The sequence below is a fragment of the Erpetoichthys calabaricus genome, chromosome 12 (genome assembly GCF_900747795.2).
Source record: "Erpetoichthys calabaricus chromosome 12, fErpCal1.3, whole genome shotgun sequence".
NCBI lineage: Eukaryota > Metazoa > Chordata > Cladistia > Polypteriformes > Polypteridae > Erpetoichthys > Erpetoichthys calabaricus.
Window position 1 is genome coordinate 42,379,450 of NC_041405.2, and position 25,820 is coordinate 42,405,269.

At 35.6% G+C, this 25,820-nt stretch overlaps 1 protein-coding gene across 2 annotated transcripts in view; it reads right to left on the reverse strand.

Annotated features, from left to right (window-relative positions):
* The window catches only part of LOC114662108 (gap junction beta-1 protein-like), a 396,450-nt gene that overhangs the window by 79,466 nt on the left and 291,164 nt on the right, over positions 1–25,820 (reverse strand). The window lies entirely within an intron of this gene.

The window sequence follows — 25,820 nt, forward strand, 5'->3', positions numbered from 1 at the left end:
AATGAAACATACATGAGAGAGACCACCAACCTCGCACTGCAGACATTAACCGCTGAACAGAGGTGGAAAATGTTCTAAAAATCTACTCTAGTTGAAATATTACTACGTAGACAAAAATACTTAAGTAAAAGTATCTTGCGAGGCAAATAGTCAAGTGAAAAATAAGAGAGAGAGAGAGAGGGGTTGGGAGCATGGATTGATACAGTGCGTTGCCGCACCCGCCACACGACGAATTAATCTCAGGATCCCAAATTAGGACCCGAGCATGACTGAAATAAAAGTACAATTTAGTTACTTTAGGAAAAATAAATTAGCAAACATCTCCAATTACCCATGCTCTACATTGAAATTTAAATTCAAACAAATTTAATCTGTACATATATATGAAATAAAAAAAAATCTAAACAAAGCACACAGCAGTCTTATTGATTTCAACTTGTGAGAAATTATTATTGAACCCTTCTAACAAAAGGGACCCATCATCAGCTGCAAAGTATGTTGTACTCCCTTCCAATGGAATGAGAATTAAAGTTATGGAAGACCACGTTATTTTTATTGGTAGACGAACACAATAATAAATGCAATATTAATTAAATAAGGCTGCTATGTTCTTTATTTACATTTATTTTATAAAAAGTGTTTTCATTAACCTAAAAGTAGTAGAAAAACTTACATTCAAAACTTCAACTATCAGTCTTTCTATTAAATGTTAAAAATCGATTGATTAAATGGTGAAATTCCAAACATAAATATGACAGAATGATCCAGTGTCATGCCTTTGTGTTTTTCTTTTGGATTTAAACATATGAAAATACTTTTATTTTAAAACCAAAATTCAAATAAATGACACAGCAGCCGTGTTGGATTCAAACTGTCATTATTTTTATATACTTTTAGCAAACCGGTCCCTCATTCTCTGTTTATCTACTAATAACAATTTGAAATCAATAATATGGCTGCAATATTATTTAGATTCTTATTAAAAAGTTGTTCACCACACTCATCTCAGCCTATTACACAAATAGTGCACATTACTGAAGCAACTTGTATATTTCAGATAATAAAACATGTAAAAATGGAATCATTATAATGAATGCATGGAAAGCAAGTAATGAAAATCTTGTCTGAAAGCTGACAATGAAGTCTGCAGTTAACATTATAAAGGATAATTTCAGATAGCAAAGACTTCAGTGGAGAGAAAATCTTAGTTTTGCCAATAAAGTGCAGTAGCAAACAACACACTTTTCAATCATTTTGACATTAGACAAGTGCATTTTGCATTAAAACCATTGTCTAAATTGTAAAGTAGAACACCATTGAATAACCTTCAGTAAAATTCTTTAGATTGTGCTATGCACCCTTAAATACACGAGTGCTGAAACAGGCAAAAAATACTACTTATATTTTGTCAATCATTGTTCAGTTGAGAATATGTGCTTGGACAAATAGCATGTCTGTCAGCTATATAACGTCAAGAGTTTTTTTGCTAAGCCGTTAGTTTGGCCAATTCATACGTGTCACATGCACCAAAAAAAGGCAGGTACTATGTAGTGTGAAGTTTCTTGCTGTAGCCTTGCTCAAATATTAAAACCAACAATTTTGTGAGCACCCATATTCTAATACAGAAAGTTACTTCTAAATATTACAAACTTACCAATTCACACACTGAAGAAAACAATGTATTAGATTTTTTTATTTAAACAATTTAAGAAATTTATTTGTTTGCCCCTTTAAATAAATTCAACATAGGAGTTTCTGTTTAAAGTATACTGAAAAAAATGAACTTGCAATGCATATATTATAAAGTTAAATTAAAATGTTAACCTGAATAAGTTTATTAATGCATGTCTCGTAGTATGACTCTTTGTCATTCCAACAGACGTTACATCACAAACATATGTAATAATAAAATGCATTGCATTAGTCATTAACACTGCTTTTTCAATTATGACAGTCAATTCATAAACCATTTGTTCTTATTGAGCGACTTTTTTCAGTGAATCATATGAACCAAGCTATTAGCACAAACAAATTGATTCAGTGACACTTAACAGGGGTTGGTGTCCTTCCTGTATGATATAGTCAGCATCTTTCATTTCGATGATGCCTGTTTAAAGCACATATGCATAAACTGAGTCACTACCCAGCAATCAGTCTTACAATTCTAGTTCATTTGATTCTCAAACGAACCATTATGAGTTGCACAATTCTCATTAACTTGTGATTCTGTAATTAAATGTCATATTTTAGTTATGCATCTTAAATGTGTTATGCTTTGTGTGTGGAAATAGGACAATGGCATATGAATTATCATGTTAAATATAAATTAATTACATTATTAAAATAGTAAACAATGACATGATCTATATACAATACACACATATACTGTACACCTCCCCATAGACATCCCATATACTCCAGACTGTATATCAATCTAACAAATCACATTAATGGGTATTTCAAATGAATCAAATCAATAAAATGAATCAATTTGGCCACCACTGTTTTATGAATTCCACACCAAATGGCATATAACAGTGCAATATGAATTATATTTTTTCATTCCAGCAGGTAGTCAGCATCCACAGCTACAAAAATTCCATGGCATTTGGGAAAAACGTTTTAACTAAAAGTCTTAAACTTTCTTTCCAACTGTACAAAGGTGTGGGGATTCTTTTGAATATACTGCAATATCTGGTCAACAGAAGGGGTGGTTCTTGAATACCAAATATCATACTTTATACAAATATAGGACAGATATGTACATAAAACCTGCCTATTTCAAGTAAATTAATTTAAATTAGATATACAAAGTAAACATCCTATTTGGTTAATTTTATTTCAGTTAGTGAGGCAATGTGAGTCATTATCACAAGAAAGAATAAAAAAAATCATATTTTCAAGTCAAAAATAGCATTGACAGCTTTACTTAGTGTCAACATTTTTTTTTATTTTATTGATTTTACTTGAAGAAAACAACATTCCACACAATAATGTCAAACTTAAAGAATTCAACCCCTACCCGAGACAAAGAGAGGAGGGCCAGCATGAGCAAATCTTTAAAGACAACAAAGAAAGGAGAATGTCCTTTTCCCCCGATATAAATGCTTATTCTAAGATTTGATTAATTAGATCTTGCCATATTAAAAAAAAAGTTTTGAACAGATCTTCTAAGTAGGAATTAAATTTTTTCCAATTTCTAATAGTATATAACATCAGTTACCCACTGACTTATAACAGGTGGGCTGGGATTCTTCCTGTTGAGCAAGATAAGTTTACGTGGTAGTAGTGTGGTAAAGGCAATTACTGTACAACCAATTTGTCCTTCTCCATTTTAAGCCCATCAGGAAGTCCAAACACAGCGGTTAATGGGTTAGGAGCGATTGTGACACCAAGGCTGTCTGATAGGCATTTGAAGATTTTTTGTCCAGAATGATGTTCATTTTGTGCATGTCCAAAACATGTGGCCCAGTGAGGCTGGAGCTACATTGCAACATTTACTGATTGAATCTTGCCCTGGATACATTTTGGACAATTTTAAACAAGATAAATGTGCTCAATAATATATTTGAAGTTGAATGATTGAATGCTTTGCGCATATGGAGCTGGAGTGTGCTCTTTGCATGGCTCCCTTCCACCGTCAACATTTTTTTGAAGACATACAGCAAAATAAACAAGTAAATAAATAAATCAGTTGTAAAATATACAGTAGAAGGTAACTTTGTGTTTAGTTAAAACCTAATGACTTTGCAAAAATGATCTACTCCTTTGTATGTACACTGTGTATTTTCGTTTCTGCAAGATGTCTACTTGCCCAAGTAGTGAAAATGCTTTGGCACGAGCCTGTGAATAATTCTGTGCTTAGTTCACAGACCATTGACATTACACAAATGTATTCTTTCATGTTATGTATTCCTAAAACTACACCATAAGTAAATCTGAAAATGTTATGTTATTTAGTGGAAAATATTGACTGTCATAAGTAATGCCCATTGAGCTAAAGAACTTTTTTTTCAGTGTAGAAATGATGTATATGCTAAATGCACCTTACTCATGTAATACACAACGAAGGGGAATATCTTTTTGCAAATGACACTTCCTCTTATTGTAGCTTATCCTTTTGGACAATTGGGCACGTCTTGGTTCATATCAATAAGTGGCTATCAGAAATTTACTGTAGTATTTTTCAGTACAATTAGCTTTGATTTTTTATCATTTATGCTGTGTTTTCAATACTTCACTAGTTTATAAATAAACTTTTTTCTAAGGTTTTTTTTTTCTATGGTACATTTGAGGAAGACTTCTTGTATGCAGGTAATTCCCCAGTGTATATCACATAATCAAACTGTTTTGTGCCATGTCCTTGTTATTGAAGAGCTGTTCTAAATGTGACTAGTATTATATTGTACCACATGTTTTCTTATAAAGAGTGTCACTGCTATCACCACACCGAGAGCTTTCCACTGCATCTTCTGTTACACAGGTATGTCCAAGTGCATGGTGCATTACACCGTGACATGCTGAGATGAGTCAGAGAAAACTGCACAATATTTACTAAATTACTTTGTAGGTAAGATCATGACCTACGACATCTCAACATTTTTGCATTTACCTTTATTTTAATTGGCGACTGTGAACTATGGATTTTAAATAAAAACAATCACTATTTTTGAAACAACTGCCTTGAAAATGTCATGAAGTAGGATCATTACTAAAAAAGTATAATTTTTAATGAGTAAAAACTATTTGCATTTAAAAATACACTTATGTAGATAATCTATTTAAGTACAGCAACAAAATTAAACATAATCCATTCATTTGCACCACGGCTGTTGAATGCTATTGATGTAGTGGGACTTACCACTAGACAACATTGCAATTTTTGTCTGGCCCATTAGTTTCATTAAGACAGTCATTGATGGAAGGTCTGGGATAGGATATCAACAAGAGTCTTAGAAACATTAAACATAAAGGGCAATCCATTCAGTTTGTTTTTCATGTTTGATTAGCTAGTGACTAAATGACTAAATTGATTCAATTCATTACTTTTGTAAGACTTTGAGATGCTTACTTAAACAAGATAACCAGGTACTTTGTTTTATGACAATGAACTGGATTGAAGGGGGTTGATAATAGGAAGATAGAAAGACTTTATTCTAGACTTCCCATCGTCCCTGTATAAACATGTAACTCTCTGCTTTAAAAAGTGTTAATCATAATGATATAAAGCCTGAAAACACTTTAGTCTTATAAACAATTGATGATAAATACCAGCTGACCCTAGGTTTTCAAGCATGGTCATGTTAATTATTATATTAATGTACCCATAAATCATCAATGTACTGTGTGGTGATGCATTACTTTTACAGGTTCATAGGTATTACAGATAAGCACAGAGAAAATATTTGTCTTACATGCCAATTTAAAGATGATGCCAAAAATATATGACAAAAATAATATACTGTATTTTTCAAAGTGCAAAAAACTGGTTTGACACACCACAATGATTATATTGAGTGAAAAGGAGTTAACCTCAAGTATTTCCCACCTTGGAACTATAGAATTCATGAGCATCACAGGCACATAATTCCCTCACCCATAAAATGTTTCAGAACAATAAATACCTCAGTAACTTTCTTTAAGAGTGCACTCAAAACAAAGTACACTTTACTATATGCAGTCAAATACAAAAGAAAATGTGAGTAGCACATGGAGAATGCCACCAAAGTGTCAATAGCGGCTATAGTCCAAGAAATTTAGAATGAGTAAAAGTACAATGCAGATACAGTAAATAAATTATGTTATAGAAAAAGAGTTTTAACTAGTTTTTATAATAAGAGTGTAGCATAAACTTTATTGCACATATGCAGATTATGGAACTTGCCATTATGAAACCTATTTTTTCATTTCAATCAATTTTTATTTTATTAGTATTAATCTAATATTTATTTTCCTGAATACATCTATTCCTGTTTAATGTTATACCAGCTAACTTACAAAACTGGATTTCAATTTGATTTTTTAAGGAAGGAGACAAAGAGTACAAATAAGAAGAAAATGCTCCACAAGGGGTGATGTCATCAGTGAGATCCTTGAGGAGTTTGTTCCAGAACAGTTTTTTATTTTATAAATGAACTTTATCACAATAGAATCAGCAACCTGATGTTACTGTTGAAGTAGGCTATCACAATATCCTGTCATCACTGGTGGCATATTTCTGACTTTGACTAAATTGTGATATGACAATGAGATTAGATTTGTAGTGCAGCATTCTGAAATAAAGAAGTTCACATTAGACAAAGGTCACATTAGACAAAGGTTTTCCTTCAGTTTACTTGTAACTATAAAGATATGAAAAAAGTACTGTATATATTAGTTTGAAGTAGCTGTGGTAATTTGTCTGGTATAACCAACACACATAAATGCAACAGTAGCAAGCTAACTTTAAGTTGTGAATACTGCAAGAGTCTAGTGATTAGCAGCATTTAGCCAAAATAGTAAGCAGGTTACCATTTGTGTCTGTAAAACCTGTTTCACACATGCAGTTGTATTCCCAAATACTGTAATTTACTGGGAAGTGGTAATGAGTATACACTTGATGAAATGGTGGAAACGTTGATTCAATGTTGCAGTGGGCTCCAAAAGTAAAATGGGAGGTCCACTTGGACTAGTGGATAAGTTAACCCAGCAATATTCTGAAATTTATGGAAGGGATTTAAATGACAAGATGTGCAGCTTCATCTCTCTTTGTGTGGGAGTGTGTGTATGTGTGTTGACAGCTTATTTCAGGGTGACAACACACTAAATGTTCTCCCTTTTTTATGTTTCTGTCACAATTGTATCTTTTTTATCTTAATGAGGATCATTGACTACACAGACATTTACTATGAGGTGAACACTAGCCTGGTCAAAAGTTGACTCCCCTCCGTTTTTCATTGCAAAATAATGTGGGACATCTGCAGTCTTTGACCATTTTCAGCTTTTTTGACATGGATGTGCCAGAGCTGGTTGAGGTATACTGTATTAATATGTAACAATTGATACAGCCAATATATTAAGGTGTTCCCACTAATTGTAAGTCTATGATCCTCATGCTTCCTCATCAACCTTGCAAAGACATTCTGCAATTCTATGTTCTTTTGAGAAATAATGAAAGCCAAGGTAAGGATACCTCTGTTTAAAACTGGTGCAACCAGGCTTTCTTCAGTAACACTAGCAAGAGAATTTGGCCACTGCTAAGCAATAAACCGAGAATGCTAGCACACTGGGTCATCAAATTAAAACCATCTACAAACTGAGAATACAATAAAGGTATGTTTACATTAATGGTACAGATTCTGGTGTAGTGAGTAAGCCTTCGATATTCATAGATGACACTAAAATCTGAGTAGTAGCAGATATTGTAGAGGCAGAAAAAAGACTTGTACAATTTTCAAAACTGCCAAATACTTGCAAAACACTTGCAAAATGGTATTTAATGTACAAATGTGCAAGCTGCTACATGTAAGCAAAAAGGAAGCTAGCTATAAATGCAAGATGTGAAACATAGGTTTACAGAAAACAACCTCTGAAAAGAATTTAGTGGTTAGACTGACACATTCTCATCATCAAGGCAATGTGCAATTAAATATTTAGTTTAAATTGTAAAATCTGTTGAATTAAATCAAGAGACATGATTTTCAGACAGTATAATTGAGTGTTATGTTCAGTTTTGGTCATCAGACTACTGTAAAGGAAACTCTGAAAGGGAGAGAGTGTTATGAAAGATTTTTAAAAGAAAAAAGACTGGTAAATGAAAGCATTAAAATGATTTATACACAATCTTAGTTGAGGACCAGGCAGGTGGTCAAAAAGCAATAAAGGGTTATCCTAAGCAACAAATCCAGACTACAAAGCAGAAAAGTCCTAACATTAAATTCTTAATGGAATCACCTGGTTAGCTTCCTCCAGAGATCTGAGAGATTTGTCAGTAAGTTTGATCCAAACAGAGGAAACATAGTGGCACAGCTGTTTGCCACTGTTAAGTGAGTAGAGAGCTAGAAATAATAGCGACAAGGACCAGGAAATGGAGAAGAAAAATGTTCTCAGAGTACACAAGAATCAACACCAGGAAAGTAATATGTATCAAAATACCAAAGCCCAAATTACATTAACACAAAAATAAAACTTGATTGCTATACAAAGTCCTGAATGTCTGAAAATACTTTTTTACTAGCTAAATGCAGCTTTTAATTTTGAATCCAGAAAGTTGGACCATCATAAAATACTCAAAATGTTGAAGGTTTAAATACAAAGTATGTACAAAAATGCACAGTCAAGCCCATCTATACATTCATCCATTTTCTGCTGTTCATTGGTGTCCACATCACAGGACCAGCAGTCAGAGTAAAGACATCCTTTTTCCCTGTCACCTCCTCCAACCCCTCTGAGGGGATACCAGGGTATTTCCTAGCCAGCTGAGACATATAATCTATCCAGCATGTCCTGAGTCTGCCCCAAGGTCTTCTCTCAGTTGGACTTGCCCAAAAAACCTCCCCAACAGAGGTGAAGAGAAGGCATCCTAATCAAATTATTGAACTACCTCAATTGGCTCTTTTCAATGAGGAGGAGAAATGGCTCTGCGTTTAGTTCCTCCTGAATGTTTGCGCTCCTCATGCTGTTTCTAAGGCTGAGTCCAGACACTCTGCAGAGTAAAGCTTATTTCTACTGCTTGTCTCTGCCATCTAGTTCTTGCAGTCACTGTCCAAAGATCTTGAACATAGTTGGGGGCAGGAACAGAGATCGACCAGCAAATCAAGACCTTTGCCTTTCAACTTAACTTTCTCTTCACCATGACTGACCGGTACAACTTCCACATGACTATGGACGCTGCTCCGATCCATTTACAAGAGGAGTTATAAGGGTTCAGTGGATCGTGGTTCAGTGGTACCCAGTGAAGCCTCTTCACGTATTTCCATCATTCCCCACATGAGTGTAGGAGTGTCCCAGTAGAATTACATAATCATTAAATGACAAATGTTAATTCACAGAATCAATGTATTTTAAAAGGCAAAATAATCAGATCACTTATTTTTGCAAATATACAAGCAACAATCAAGGTTTTCTTTTTTTCAACTTGAAGCTGAATAAAAATAATGCTCTCATTCACCAGAATAAGCTTCAACTGTATGGCAACTATCTGGAGACTTGTGAATATCCCCACTCTGAACTGGGTCCTCACGCAGCCTTTTCTGTTCAGAACAAAAGAGATTTAATTTCCTGAGCCTCTCAGTGTAGGAAGTGCATTTTAGTCCAGCAATTTACTTGGTTGCTCTCTTGTGCACAGCTTTAAAATGCTTCTCTGTCTTCAATTGTAGTGTGGTGACCAAAACTGCACACGGTACTTTATCCAGATGTGGAACCACAAGTGCATTATATACTCTGAATATAATGTCTCTTGATGTATATTCAACAATTTTTATAATTTAAGTTAACATTTTACTTGCTTTTCTAATTTGCTTTTCACATTACTTAGACAATGAGAATGTTACAGCAACATAAACACCTAAATCCTTCTATCCTTCATACTGTATCTGCCCTGCTAAGGTTTAATCTCACTGTTTTGCCTTAGAATGTGTATAGTTTAAAAATCACAATTCTCGCAGATGTGTTGATACTCTACACCATATGAATTTAACGTCACAGTTTTACAGGATTCACAATTCAATGTACAAGGGGAATTAAAATCTACTAAGAAACACTTCCAATATTGCTGTTACCATCTACACTATGACAAAAACCTGTACTACTGGTAAAGTACAATGATGAGATTTTGACATCATCATTACTGCCTCAAGGATTGACAATGGTGGCTAGTTCACTTATATATAAGTGACTGTGTGAATGGACAATCATGTTTACTTTTTTATATGTCCCCACCATTGCTGTAATTTTCTGATTACATGATTTGATTGCATGTTGACACTAACTCTATAATGAATTTTCTCTTTGTTTGCTCGCCATTAACTCCCCATCCTCTAAAGCACCAAGGCAGTTTCTTACTTATTTTAATTTGTTTGTTATAATAATATCAGTTAATCCACAAAAGAATACAGCATTTTTATACTGAGTAGACATTCCCTTTTTTCTTGTGCACCTACTAACAGTCACCTGTAAACCCTGTATTGAAATGTTGAAGTGCAAGACATGCCAAAGACACAATGAAGCCCCGAGTTTTATAGCCTTTATACAGTTTGTTTTCCTTTTTCCAAATAAACATACCGTAGCTTTCTCCTTTTCGTGTTCCGTAAAATTTACATCTTTGTGATGAAGCAATTCTTCATGAGTAGCTCTAGTTTTTTGACAGAATATTTTCAGCACTATATGAAGTTCATAGCTTGAACAGCTGTGTCTGGGTCTGAATTCAATCTTGGAGAAGGAACTTTTGAGCCTGTGAGACCTTCTCCACTGCTTAAATCCATTGAACTGGGTACATGGCTGCCTGTGAGCCTTGGGAAAATCCTGGATTGGATCAACTTATAGAGCTGGGGAAAATTAGTGCAGATTGTGTATGAGCAGGCTGGGAATCTGGCAAAAAAAAGACAGCTGAAGCTGCACTGAAGCAGCCATGGAAGATCAAAATAGCAGGCAGCAGTGTTGGAGGGAAGACAAGCAAGAGGACAGCTTCTAGTAAACCTCACATGAGGGAGCAAGTGAGAGACACTGCATTACACAATGTATTAGGGTACCAGCACCAATGGTGATAAATGGTCAGCCAAATATTGTCATTAAAAAATCACACAAAATGAAGATGTATCAATATATTGTCATACAGTACCACTATCAGAGGACAGTATTAAGAGATATCTCAACATTAACATCAAATGCTCAATGCTAAAATTAGAAAAGTAAATGAATATTCATACATTTCCAATTTATGTTCAATGGGCATAGTGCTAAATTGTATTTACATAAGTAATCGATGTGATTCATAGGAATGTTAATCAATATGCATCATATCACCACTCTCTGTCACTATGATTTGTGACCTTAAATCTTCTCTTTTCCTGATAATGATTACTACAAAATAGTGAGGCGTGCAGTTTCATGCAGCTTTTAAATTGAGCCATAAGTGATCAATCAGAGGTCACTTTAAAGGGCTGTAGACTCTGTAGATTTCTAAGCTCCAAGATGGAACAGAAAAATTCAAGCTATACATATATACACATGAGCAAAGGTATGTCTAGAATACTGCAAGGTGCAACTAAGAGACTACCCAAGCAACCCAGGAACAGGCAAGGGGCTCCACGTGCAAAGAAAATTTCTAATTCTTCAAAAAATGAATAGTTTTCTAGATAAGAAATTGTATTGAGCATGTCATATAAACATTTGATTATGAAGACTAAGTAGAGTTTGTTATAAACATTTTAACAGTATTTTATTATATTGAGGTAGGTAAGTTTTCAGTTTATTTAATTTTTGCATAACTGTGCCATCTGCTGGTTGATGGCAACAATGCAAATTGATTGGTTGTATTGGGAGATGTGATCGCATATGGGAGGGAGAGATTTATCTAATAAGGGGTTTGTGAAAGCATGTGCTTAAGACTAATTTAAAAGTCTTTAAAAATTAGAGTTTGACTAGTATGGAACTAGTAGAATGAAGGTTGGAATGGGGTCAGTGAATGTCCCCAGTGTCAATAAGTAGGTAGCAGAACCCTGCCTGGGAATTACAGCCCAATTCTGTTGGTTTAACTTAATTCTAAAATAACTGCTCCATATTTATAGGAGCTTGCAGAAGAGAACACAATTACACTACAGCATCTGTTACAAATTGAGGATGCAGGTTTATCTGAAAATTTAAATTCTTGTAGGAAAATAATATCTATTTTTTATCACAAAGAAAACCCAGAACACTTGCATTTAAACCAAGCATTTCAGGAAGTGAATGATGAGATAGAGAAACAACAACAATAAATAAAAATTTTCTCTCCCAACTCCAAAAAATAGGATACAGAAGGAATAGCTGTAGTCCAACCTTGCAAGGCACTTTGTGACACCTCTTGACAACTGGACAAAGATCCCTAAGATGTGTAAATATAAATGGCTACAATTTTTAAGAATTCCATTGACCTTCCAGTTTCTGAAAGACATACTATAAAAAATAGTATTCCTGTTATTTTTGGGCTGTACAATTTTTAATCTACAAGACAGAACTACAAGCTAGTTCTCCAGTACCTTAATTTGATTGTAGTTGATTATTGACTACAGCCTTCCGTGAACCAAATTGTTTCTTGCTTTTGTTTTGCTTTTCTTTAACTTCATTAATATAATCACAGAACTGCTCCTGGTTTTCTTGGATACTCAACTGCATGGCATCCTTCATAGTGAGAAGCTGTTCAGACACTCACTTCTTTTTCTTCTCAAAACGTTAAGCCATTGGGGAATCTTCACTACTGCTGGAGTCAGTGTGCTGAGCTTTATTTACTGGACTAGCCATCTCAGTGGTAAATCCTTTGAAAAGCTGAACCTCTAGAATGAAAAAAGTGCCAATGAGGAGAGTAAAAACAAGTAGAGTTATTGTAGCATGCATTTATCACCATCAGAGGCCATGTTATCTCTGTACTGTAAATCCTTTTCTCTGACATTTCCTTGTCTTTTTGAAGTGATTTAAAACTATAATTTAATGTGAAGTACCAAATGTAATAAAATTAAACTAAAAAGAATTCTCCACATCAAAAAAAACAAACTGTTAACTAAACCAGTGCATACAGACAAAGTACATAACAGTACACATAATGAGTATGCCTGACCTTGTATGACTAAGGCATGAGATAAAAGATTGAGGGTTCAGCCAGTTACCTTACCAGTAAGCCAGTCACCACATACAGCACCATCACATCTGTCAAAGCCGCTTTTCCTCAAAATAAATGAATCACGAGTTGACTCAGGCCACTGATACACAACATTTGTTAGTGTCATCTTGGCATCACAGATGACTTGTGTATAAGTGGAATGTCAGTGCTCATGGTTAACAAAAGCAGTGTGATGGACAGCCGGCGTTTCAGTCCAGCCGGAACGTCCCTCAACAGAAGAAACCAGCCTTTTCAGGACACTACATCCCCTGGGACGCTAGATGGCAGCTCCCCTGGATGGAAATGGTTCCTTGGATTCCCGCAGGGCAGTATGGAACATGGAGTCCTTCTCTTCAGCCCTGTTGAGTGCCATGGGTGCCACCAGGGGGAGCTCACCAAGAACCCGGGGAATATTACCGTGACGCTAACCCGGAAGTACTTTGGAATCATGAGGACGGAAACCCGCAATACTTCCGGGAAACTTGAAGAAGGCGTTTGACCCGGAGAAGGAATATTTCTGGGTCATTGACTTTAAAAGGATTGTGGGAAACCCAGCAGAGGGAGCCGGAGTTGGGTGGTAGAGGAACGGAGCTGCTGGGAGTGGAGGATTGTATTGTTATTATTATTATTAATTGTTGGAGAATTGTAGAGTGTGCAGTGCTTTGTGCACTGATATTGAAGAATATTGTTAAAGAAATTATTCTTGGTGTTTTAAACGTGTGTCCTGGTCGTCTGTCTGGTGGGTTCAACAGGGCAACAGCACCTCTAGCGTCCACAGCAGCTTCATTCTCATTAGGTGCCTTAATTGCAATGTGAGTGCAGTAAGTACTCCAACTATGTTATAGGACCTGGACACTTCTGCAAATTGCTTTTTTATGTTGGTAAAAACATGTTATGTTCTATGTATGTGCACCCACATTAACACTGGATGTAGCACCTCACCAGTCAGTTAAGGCCTTTCCGGCATAATTGCCATGATGTGGCTGAAGTTTGGTGGAAATATTCCTGAACTGATGGCTAGTTTCCTGAAAAATGACAGCACGTAGCTGATATGAACCGACAAATAACCAAAAAAGTTCCTCAGTGCAAATACGTAGCATTGGTCCTATTAAAGGGAACTTAAGTACAATTGCTACATCGTGTTCATCACATTTGAGGTGTAATATGTTTGCCACGTCAACGCACATTATAATAACAGCTTTATGATATGTATTATTATGCATGCAAGGTATCATTTACCTGGTTTGGCAGCATTTCCCAACTTGATCAAGGGTATGATGATTTCCTAATTTCTCTTAAATGTTATGTACACATGGGTCAGTGTTACTGTAAGTACACACATGCTCCCCCATAAAGTTTACTTTTATAAATTGCAATGTTTGCATGGAAAGTTGCAAGCCTCTTTCTGTGTGTATGCAAGCTTCATAAATGAGGCCCCTAGAGGGAAATAACCCACAGGTTAAGAATCCCTATCTTATACAAATCATATAAAACTAAAATAAAATCTCCCTCTCTGTGAAGCCAAAGAAGGCTGAAATGAAGCTGAAGGGTATGCTGGCTGTAATAGATCATATAGTTCCAAGTCAAAATGGAGACTTAATGAGAGAGGGATGAATAAGAGATGTATGCAATCATGGTCTGCAAAAACACAACAGATAGTCTAGACTGCTGAAGGGCACATAGTCCCAAATAAAATCAAACAAGATTGTGTTTGTGTCTTTGGAACAACTGCACATACTTGTGTATAGCACAAATTATAAATCTCAAATACTATAGTATACTTCAAGATGAATAAAATCATGTTATGGAGTAATAAACCCAATCCCACTAGTTCAGAACTGTCACAAGAATCTCTTTTTCATCTGTAATTCCTAATTTACCTAGTACTGCATTTATACATTTCGAATCACTGGCTACAATCTCACTTATTAAAATAAGCACAGGAGGCATCTCATATAAATTAATTTACATTTTTAGCTTTTAATTCACAATTAGCTTCATCAAACTGTGTTTATCTTTTATTTATCTTAGCTTACTTCAGATCACAAAATAGGAAGCACTTCTGCTTGATTTCCTAATCTCTCTGGTGTCAGGACAAATTACATTCTCTACCATGAACAATGTAATTTAACATTTTTCCAGAATTTTGAAAACAGCAATCCTCAAGCCTTCTTTTTATGTTGTTACTGGCTATGATCACCTTATTCCTAAAACAAAGTAAAGATCTCACACTCTACCAACATTATAACACTGCTGTCTCCCAAGTGTACGGATATTTACATATTTTAAAAAAAAATCTTGCTTTACAATTACACAATTATGTACAAATAATAGTATTCGTACAATTCATTAAAACACGCCTACAATCAGATAAGGTGCATACATTTCTTCATGATATTGAGGCAACTTCTAATTTTAGAGACCTCAGTGATTGTTTTATCTTTGGATGCAGATAAAGCTAAATTGTTACTAACTATGGCTAATTTTCAGCTACATCGGCTGTAAAGATCTTATTATCTGTGATTAAAATTCTTAACTCCAGGTGTTATACTTACAAATTAATTTATGTCCTATTCTTTACATGTTTTAAATATCAATGACATATTCATTTATGTTTTGTCTGTTCCTTAGTTTGAGAAATTTCTGTCAGGATTGGCCACTCTTTTTTTTTTGTTTGTTTGTACAATAGAAGCATCAATCAGGGTTCAGTCCACTTTCTCCACTCTTGTTTGTGCTTTCTCTCAACCTGCTGCCCACAGATGTGCAGACATTCTTTACATGCCATCTGCCACCTACCTACAGTGCATCCGGAAAGTATTCACAGCGCATCACTTTTTCCACCTTTTTTTATGTTACAGCCTTATTCCAAAATGGACTAAATTCATTTTTTTCCTCAGAATTCTACACACAACACCCCATAATGACAACGTGAAAAAAGCTTACTTGAGGTTTTTGCAAATTTATTAAAAATAAAAAAACAGAGAAATCCCATGTACATAAGTATTCACAGCCTTTGCTCAATACTTTGTCGATGCACCTTTGGCAGTAATTACAGCCTCAAGTCTTGTTGAATATGATGCCACAAGCTTGGCTCACCTATCATGGGCCAGTGTCGCCCATTCCTCTTTGCAGCACCTCTCAAGCTCCATCAGGTTGGATGGGAAGCGTCGGTGCACAGCCATTTTAAGATCTCTCCAGAGATGTTCAATCGGACACAAGTCTGGGCTCTGGCTGGGCCACTCAAGGACATTCACAGAGTTGTCCTGAAGCCACTCCTTTGATATCTTGGTTGTGTGCTTAGGGTCGTTGTCCTGCTGAAAGATGAACCGTTGCCCCAGTCTGAGGTCAAGAGCGCTCTGGAGCAGGTTTTCATCCAGGATGTCTCTGTACATTGCTGCAGTCATCTTTCCCTTTATCCTGACTAGTCTCCCAGTTCCTGCCGCTGAAAGACATCCCCACAGCATGATGCTGCCACCAACATGCTTCACTGTAGGGATGGTGCCAGGTTTCCTCCAAACGTGACGCCTGGCATTCACACCAAAGAGTTCAATCTTTGTCTCATCAGACCAGAGAATTTTCTTTCTCATGGTCTGAGAGTCCTTCGGGTGCATTTTGGCAAACTCCAGGCGGGCTGCCATGTGCCTTTTACTAAGGAGTGGCTTCCGTCTGGCCACTCTACCATACAGGCCTGATTGGTGGATTGCTGCAGAGATAGTTGTCCTTCTGGAAGGTTCTCCTCTCTCCACAGAGGACCTCTGGAGCTCTGACAGAGTGACCATCGGGTTCTTGGTGACCTCCCTGACTAAGGCCCTTCTCCCCCGATCGCTCAGTTTAGATAGCTGGCCAGCTCTAGGAAGAGTCCTGGTGGTTTTGAACTTCTTCCACTTACGGATGATGGAGGCCACTGTGCTTATTGGGACCTTCAAAGCAGCAGAAATTTTTCTGTAACCTTCCCCAGATTTGTGCCTCGAGACAATCCTGTCTTGGAGGTCTACAGACAATTCCTTTGACTTCATGCTTGGTTTGTGCTCTGACATGAACTGTCAACTGTGGGACCTTATATAGACAGGTGTGTGCCTTTCCAAATCATGTCCAGTCAACTGAATTTACCACAGGTGGACTCCAATTAAGCTGCAGAAACATCTCAAGGATGATCAGGGGAAACAGGATGCACCTAAGCTCAATTTCGAGCTTCACGGCAAAGGCTGTGAATACTTATGTAGATGTGCTTTCTCAATTTTTTTATTTTTAATAAATTTGCAAAAACCTCAAGTAAACTTTTTTCACGTTGTCATTATGGGTTGTTGTGTGTAGAATTCTGAGGAAAAAAATGAATTTAATCCATTTTGGAATGAGGCTGTAACATAACAAAATGTGGAAAAAGTGATGCACTGTGAATACTTTGCGGATGCACTGTATATAAGTATTCTACCTTTTTTGAATAATGCTATAGCATCTTGCATTTTTGAATAATGCTCCAATAGAAATACCATATCTTGATACTTGTTCCACAATTTTGAAAAGACAGCTGGTTAAAAAAAATAGAATAAGTCTATCCCCAGTAAGCTTTCATAGTGCACCTGATATCTGTTCTCAGTTATCTAAACTAGCCAATTCCATATTTGCCTAAAACAGACTGATTTCAGTTTATCTTTTCTTTGTACAGTACTTGAAAAGTCTCTCAGCTACAGACTACGAATTACATAAATGTTTGTTGCTTTCTATATTTTGTTGAGTGTCTAAAGTAATCAAACATGTATTCTTATTGTATAAATAAAGACTTGCTACCCCCTTAGTGCACAACATTAAAATAATTCTATTATAATTCTATTAGAATAATATTATATATTATTATATAATATTATTATATATAATATTATAATTATAATAGAATATTAGGATCAACTGTTTAAATATTTTGATTAATAATCTTGACTAATTCAGATCAGCCCTGCCCAATACAAATCTGAGCTTGGAGATCTATTTGTCGTTGTGTAAGTACTGAGAATTTAATTTTTGAGAATTACTTTTAGCCTGTTGACAGTATCTGCCATCTATCTATCTATCTATCTATCTATCTATCTATCTATCTATCTATCTATCTATCTATCTATCTATCTATCTATCTATCTATCTATCTAAGACCAAATAAAATCCAGTGAAAAAGTAAGTATACACTGTGACATTTTTTTTTTTTTTTTTTTTACTATATGTGGGCATCAAGATTTGACCTTCATTTAAATAGTTTCAGTATATAAAGGTGATACAATAAATATCCTGGCACATTTACATTTTGTTGTACATTGTAAACTTTAAATGAACATAAATGCAACTATCACTTGTGAAAAAAGTAAGTACACCCCCACATTCAACACTACGTCAACAACCTAAAGTTAGAATCAGGTGCAAATGATTACAATATCATTAGAGAGGATCTTGGAGGAGCCTGTCTTATTTAAAGCCTAGACATTTAGCTTGATTTGCTGTTTATTGTTGAAGTGTGTGTTATCACCATGTCTAGATCAAAAGTGCTCTCTGAGGCCTTCACAAAGAAAGTTATAGATAGATAGATAGATAGATAGATAGATAGATAGATAGATAGATAGATAGATAGATAGATAGATAGATAGATAGATAGATAGATAGATAGATAGATACTTTATTAATCCCAATGGATGCTTATGAGTCTGGGAGGAGATTTTAAAAGATCTCCAAACAACTGGAAATCAACCATTGAACTGTCTGGAAGATCATCTACAAGTTAAAAAGATTTCAAACAACTACAACTTGTCTCAAGGAAGTCTCTAATAACCCCAGAATTTGTCAAAGTGCATTAGGTTACTATTAGAATCAAGCAGCACAAATTAGATTTATGCAAGAATGAGTTTTAAGGTATTGCAATTCTTTTTTGGCTTAAGATGATGACTGACTTATAAGCCGATTTAGATTTCCTTGAGCCGTCCTGTTGGAGTTGTGTGCTGAATTACAGCCTACATTACAGAGATCATCACACAGAAATCACACAAACCATTTTCCATTATAGGCTTTAACAAACATAGGGTATTTGGAAACAGGCTCTTTTCAGCTGGAACTGGCTGACCTGTGAGGTATGTTGCAGCCATCCCCTAGACATATCATGCCATCAATATAAGATGGTTTAATCAAGATGCTACCCAGATACATCTAATTTCCTTATGATCAGGGTAAGCAAAAAGCAATTTGCATGATTGCTGACTTTTTCTAATGTAATTGGCTAAATTGACACAAAGCACTTTCATTTAATTAGTATAAACTAATATATAATGCTCAAATGTGCTTGACTAAAATTATTGTGAGATGGCCTGACTCAACCCATTATTCCTTTATTTTATCAAATAGCAGTGAGGAAAGCAGACTTCAGGGTCATGCCGTGTGTGATGTTTGGCTTCTTGGTAAGTTTAGTACATTACATACAACTTGTATCTTTCTCTCAGGTGAAAGTGGATACACCACAAAAAAGGAGATGTAATGAAAGGCACACCTGCGCATGACTGATGATGGACAGTTGGCTCTGTAAAAGACACATGTTGGCGTTAGGATTCGTCAGACATCACACTGCTGTACAGCCCCACAAAAGTTTGCCACATTGTGATGGCTTACGCAGTACTGCACAACATAGAGCAGAAATGTGGACTGCTTCTGCCACCTGAGCGCATGTATGACCCAGACCCTGTTCTTCAGGGCATCAACGCAATTCAAAGATGTTTGGAAGTTGTACATTGAATGTAAACAGACTTTTATGTATTTGAACATTGACATTTGCTTGGCAAAATGATTTTATTTTTTGACAAGTTAAATAAGAATATTATTATCTTGCAGTTCTGTGTTTACAGCCGGTGTCAATTCATGCTGTGTATTGCCAGAAGTCTGGGCACTGCATGGTAGCACATTGCTCCCTCCATTCAGCTGCTGTCACTTGTTCCTACTCTGTTTTTTTCTTTTATTTCTGACTCCCGCAGAGGCCTGCAAAAACAATGTTTGTGCGGATCTCCACTTCAGTCAGTAATACCTTAAGTTCACATTCACCAAAGTTTAATTTTCTGTGTTCTCCCATGGTTTTACTGAGGAACTTTGGTCAGTTTTATATGTATTCAAAAAAGGTGATTTTACATTATATATGGGTAAAAATATGGTGATGGAAAGTGGCTAAAAACATGTGCATAAGCACTTAGTTTTAAAACGATTTGAGATTTATAAAGGAACTTAGAATGGTATGGTTTTATAAATTTGATTTTTTTGTGTCTATGCCATTTTTGCCTTTTGAATGTAAGCAAAATTTGACTATGGAATCTAAGCAAGTTTTTATACATGAGGCCCCAGGCCTTTTGGAACAATGCACTCTCAGTAGATGAGGCAAAGATAGAGCTATTTGGCCATAGTACCAGAAGACATGTTTGGCAAAAACCAAAGGCAGCATTCAACCAGAAGAACTTGATACAAGCTGTAATGCATGATGGTGGAAATGTTATGTTTTGGGGCTGCTTTGTTGTATCAGGGCCTGGGCAGCTCACCTTCATTGAACCCACTATGAATTCTTCATTGTATCAGAAGGTGCTTGATGAGGATAATATGAGACCATCTGTTAAACTGTTGAAGCTCAGCCAAAGGTAGATCTTGCAACATGACAAGGACCTTAAACAGACATTAGTAGTAAATAAACCAAGGAATTTTTAAAAGGGAGTAAATAGAGAATTCTTGAGTTAAAGCCAAGTTTTCCAAGTTAAAGCCCAGATCTTAATCCCATTGAGATGCAGTGAGGGGATTTGAAACGAAGTATCCATTTGAGATACCCCCCTGCCAACAAAGGGGGCAATAGCTACTATTACAACCAGGAGTGTAGTTTCTTTTAACACAAATGGAAATATCATATCTGTTCCTTTTTCATGAAATAAATTATTGCAAAGTCAAATTTTCAATTTTTTCAATTACACCACCCTTATCTAAAGATACTGTTTAGATGAAGATCAAATTGTTGATATAGCCACATATGTTAAAATAAAAAAAAAATCCAACATGTGAAAAATAATTTACTTTTTCACATGACTATACTTATATAGATTTGACTATTACATACGCCTGATATCTATCTAGGGTTACTGCAGTGCAGTCTACTATATGAGGAATCATGAACTTACCTTGTGTTGACTTTTAAATGTCTAATTCAGACTTGCCAGGTGGACAGTAATTTGCCTATTGCTCTTGGCTAATTGGAATTTTTGCAAATGTATTGTGAGACCAAAAATTTTCTACAATTCTTGCATCACTTTCATCTTGCTTAATTAGCATGTTCTTCATGTTTTCTACATACAGATATATAATTATTTTCTGTACCTGTAATAAACCATTCACACATGTCTTATCATTTTTCATTCTTTTATAATTACTGGCTTCTGTTTGAAATTAAACATTTGCATAAGTAGCAGACTGAGTTGATATTTTTAACCTCAGCCTTCTGCTTTCATTCTGTAGTCCTTCCTTATTTTATCAATATTTTGACAGATTACTAACTATTCCATTCATATTTTTTTACAGATACTATGCAACCTGAACATAGAATTTTATCTTTGCTCAATTTTTTTAATGATAAGAAAATTTAAAGAGATGTTATACTTCTGGTAAGTAATCAGTTCAGATAGAAAGTTTTTTTTTTTAAATCTGTAGCAACCAATTTTTTGGAACATTTTGCATACTGTATTTCCAATAACTACAGAATAGTGTACTGTGTTTAAGGAAGGAAGACACTGAAAAAAATAAAATGTTGAAATTACTTAATCCATTCGTTTCAACAGCTCTCATGTATATAAGTGTAGTAATTTTAAAAAATCCAACCACTTCAATTCTAATACAGTTCACTATAGTTAATTTAACTCTAGCTATTTACACTGAGCATCAGTCTTCAACTAAAACTACATACTAAGCATGCTAAGTCAACACAATAAATTAAGAATATATAAATTCTGATTTTTTTTCTTAAGACTGTTTAGTTTTTACACATTGCTGGGTCAGATGAACACATTTAATTGGTATTATTATTACAAAAAGTTCAGATATGAGCGTCAGTAGGCTTTGCGCACTAGGAACCAAGTTACCCAAACAATTCTATAACATTTGAGTAATTATTTACCACTCTGAAGCTGATCTTTCTGATCATAAAATACGTCATTACAATAGCAATTGATGAGAATGATTCATAATTAATTGTAGAATTACATTATTTGTCCTGCGGTGGGTTGGCACCCTGCCCAGGATTGGTTCCCTGCCTTGTGCCCTGTGTTGGCTGGGATTGGCTCTGGCAGACCCCCGTGACCCTGTGTTTGGATTCAGCGGGTTGGAAAATGGATGGATGGATGGATTACATTATTTGAAGGTTCCTTTTTAGTGCCTCTGTCACTAGCATAATTTGGCTCAAAAACTAATCAGCACATCATCTCATAACAGGCTTAATTTTCGAGTCTGGTATTTTTCCATCCAGCCGTTTTGGCTCTAGACTGTCCTCAAGAAACTGTGACACACAGACACATGCACATACAGACAGACATACATCCATCATCGAGATATAGATGTTTTCGGTATTGGGGACCCTCCGTCAAAAACCAGAGATCGAAATTTTTGATGAATCTAAAACTCTTGTTCGTCCCCCTTAGACAATATGTTATTGTTGGAGAGAACGCAAAGCAAAAAAGTTATTTTATAATAACAGTCATTAACTTTCTTTCAAACTATACAAAGAATGGGGATCTCCCAACCTTTTGCAACATTTTTTAGAACAATACAATACTGTACAAAACAATTTATTTTTGTATAGCCCAAAATCACACAAGGAGTGGTGCTGCAATGGCCTTTAACAGGCCCTGTCTTTTGTCAGCCCCCCAGTCTTGACTCTCTAAAAAGACAAGAAAAAACTCCCCCCTCCCAAAAAAAAAAAAACCCTTGTAAGGGAAAAAATGGAAGAAATCTTGGGAAAGGCAACTCGAACAGAGACCCCTTTCCAGGTACGTTGGATGTGTAGTTGTTGTCAAAAAAAGGGGTAAATACAATACAATACACAGAACAGAACACAAGTAATCCTCAATACAGTACGTACGATAGTACAATAGTAATATTACAAGTACAGAGAAAAATGAAAATTCAGATTTGTTCAGAGTACTGGAGACCTCAGTCATCAAGCTGCCTCCCCCTTACTCGCCATTCCATAGCTGAGTCAGTAGTGGGCTGACCAGTATGATGAAAGGACCCTATCTACCCGACGATTCCAGTGCTCTTCTGTGAGAAATTACTTTTCCTTGGCAGATTGACAGTGGCACCAAGTGTCACATTTGAGTACCAAGAAGAGAAACAGAATGGGTGAGGGTTAGTAACAGATATAATTATCATTATTACTTATGTTTTAGTGCTAATGACTAATAACAAAGATGCAGTATGCACATTTAATCAGCAGCTCTAATCTGGGTTTGCTAAAATGAAGTAGTGAGTCTTCAGCCGGGATGTGAAAGCTGAGACTGAAGAGGCATCTCTTACAGTAGCAGGAAGATCATTCCACAGTTTAGGGGCCCAGTAACTAAAAGCTCGACCTCTCACTCAAATTTTATTAATCCTTGAAATCATAAGCAAACCGGCATATTGAGATCTTAATGTGCGCTCTGGTTTGTAAGTCATGATAAGCTGAGATAAGTAAACCAGACCTTGGCCATTTAAGACTTATACGTTAATAGTAGGATTTTTAAATCTGCCCTAAACTTTACCACAAGCCAGTGTAAGGATTTAAGAACTGGAGTTATATGTTCATATTTTATTGTACTTGTAATAATTATTGTAGCAGCATTTTGGATTAAGTGGAAGCTGTATAAAGAACATTTTGAACATCCAGTGAATACTGCATCGCAGTGGTCAATCCTACTAGAAATCATTTTATGAATTAACTTCTCAGTGTCCCACATATTTAGAAAATGCCTCAATTTTTTTTAAGATGAAAGAAACATGTTTTGGACAATTTTGTAATGTGTGCTCTAAATGACGTGCTAGAGTCAAAGATAACTTTAGATTGTGGGCTGATTCAGTAAAATTAATGCTGATACCAGCTGAGTTAAATGGTGACAATACATTGTTATGATCAGCATCAGTCCCTTCAATAATTAGCATCTCTGTTTTGTCTGTGTTTAAAGACAAGTAGTTCTCATCCATCCACTCCTTTAATTCACTAACACAACTAATTAAAGACAACATCGGAGAAACTTCATTTGGCCTAAAAGAAAGGTATAACTGGGTGTAATCTGTGTACGAGTGAAAATTAACATTGTTTTCTAATGATAGATCCCAGTGGAAGCATGTGAAGTGAAAACAGTAAAGGTCCCAGTACTGAGCCTTGCGGGGCACCATGCTGTATCTCACTTTTGTGTATAATAATGGAGTACTTTCAGCACATTTTTGAACATATTAGAATCAATTTGATAAATAAGAACTAAACTAGGCAAGGACATTGCCTGTAAGCCCAATGTCATTTTCCAGCCTGTGTAGTAAAATGGAATGGACAATGGTATCAAACACTGCGCTTAAGTCTAATAACTTAATTACAATGGAGTTTTCTTCATCATAGGATATCAGAATGTTGTTTACAATGCATGTTAGTGCTGTTTTTGTACTATGACCAGTGTGGAAGCCAGACTGGAATTTCTCAAATAATTTGTGATGTGTCAGGTATGACTGAAGCTGATTGGTGACTACTTTTTCAAGTATTTTAGAGAGAAATAGTACATTTGATATGGGTCTATAATTATTAAGAATGTGTGGGCCTAGGTGTGACTTTTTAAGTAATGGTTTGATAACTGACACTTTTAGTGCATCAGGTGCTGTACCATACAATAATAAACTATCGATAATGTTAAGAATAGGTGCTGCAAGAACATCCATTGCACTTCTTACTAGTTTTGTTGGCACCAGATCTAGGGAAGAAACAGTAGGTTTCATTTAAAAAATTAAATTTAAGACTTCCTGTTCTGTTACAGGATTAAAATTTCTATAGTATTGAATGCAAGGTGTGACACAGTCTGCCAAGCTAGTATGGAGTTTGCACTGTGATGCTGAGATCTGGGATCTTATATTTTTAATTTTTTCATTAAAGAAGTTCATAATAGGGCGGAGTGGTGGCTCTGAGGCTAAGGATCTGCACTGGTATCCCGAAGGTTGCCGGTTCGAATCCCCATCACTGCCAAAAGAGATCCTACTCTGCTGGGCCCTTGAGCAAGGCCCTTAACCTGTAATTGCTCCAGGGGTGCTGTACAATGGCTGACCTTGCACTCTGACCCTAAGCGGTATGCGAAATCTAACAAATTCCTAATACAAGAAATTGTATAAGGCGAAATAAAGAACAAAAAAAAAAAAAAAGTCTGTACTGCTAATATCTGTTGGTATTTTGCACTGTAGATCTGAATTTCTATTTGTTAATTTAGCTGTTGTTCTAAACAGTACATGAGGATTATTATTATTGTTATCTATTATTTTAGAATAATAGTCTGAGCAAGCTTTAAAGAGAGCTGTTTTATATTTTTTAACACTCTCTGTCCATTCAATTTGAAAGACCTGCAGCTTTGTTGTTCTCCATTTGCGTTCCAGTTTTTGACACTATAATTTAAGAGCTCGAGTGCTCTTATTCAACCAGGGTGAGTTTCTATGTGCTTTGATCATTTTTGTTTTAGAGGGAGCCACTGTGTCCAAAGCCTCTCTCAAGTACATATTATAACTTGATGTTAGCTGATCTAAATTGTTTTCCACATTTACATTTGATATTAACCAATCTAAATGGTTTCCCACAATTAGACTTGACTTACTCAAAGTATCTATAAATTTTGAAGCAGAATTACAATCTAGGTGTCACACTGGCTTTGTTGTAATCTGTGAGTGTATTGGTAAGGGCAGAACCAAATCAAATGTAATGAAGTAGTGATCAGAAATA